General features: G+C 55.5%; 1 protein-coding gene across 1 annotated transcript in view; it reads left to right on the top strand.

Annotated features, from left to right (window-relative positions):
• The window catches only part of LOC111153426 (semaphorin 5A), a 463,009-nt gene that overhangs the window by 369,547 nt on the left and 93,107 nt on the right, over positions 1–355 (top strand). The window lies entirely within an intron of this gene.

Raw genomic sequence — 355 nt, 5'->3', positions numbered from 1 at the left:
GGAGGTGATGGTGGTGATGATGGTGATGGTGGTGGTGATGATGGTGATGGTGGAGGTGATGGTGGTGATGACAGTGATGCTGATGGTGGTGGTGATGGTGGTGGTGATGGTGCAGGTGATGGTGATGGTGATGGTGGTGATGATGGTGGTGGTGGTGGTGGAGATGATGGTGGTGATGGTGCAGGTGATGGTGGAGGTGGTGGTGGTGATGATGGTGGTGGTGGTGGTGGTGATGATGGTGATGGTGGAGGTGATGGTGGTGATGACAGTGATGCTGATGGTGGTGGTGATGGTGGTGGTGATGGTGCAGGTGATGGTGATGATGGTGGTGGTGGTGATGGTGATGGTGGTGGTG

Source organism: Enhydra lutris, unplaced genomic scaffold, assembly GCF_002288905.1.
Source record: "Enhydra lutris kenyoni isolate GAN:26980312 unplaced genomic scaffold, ASM228890v2 scaffoldscaffold32, whole genome shotgun sequence".
NCBI lineage: Eukaryota > Metazoa > Chordata > Mammalia > Carnivora > Mustelidae > Enhydra > Enhydra lutris.
This window is presented reverse-complemented; position numbering and strand designations above follow the sequence as displayed.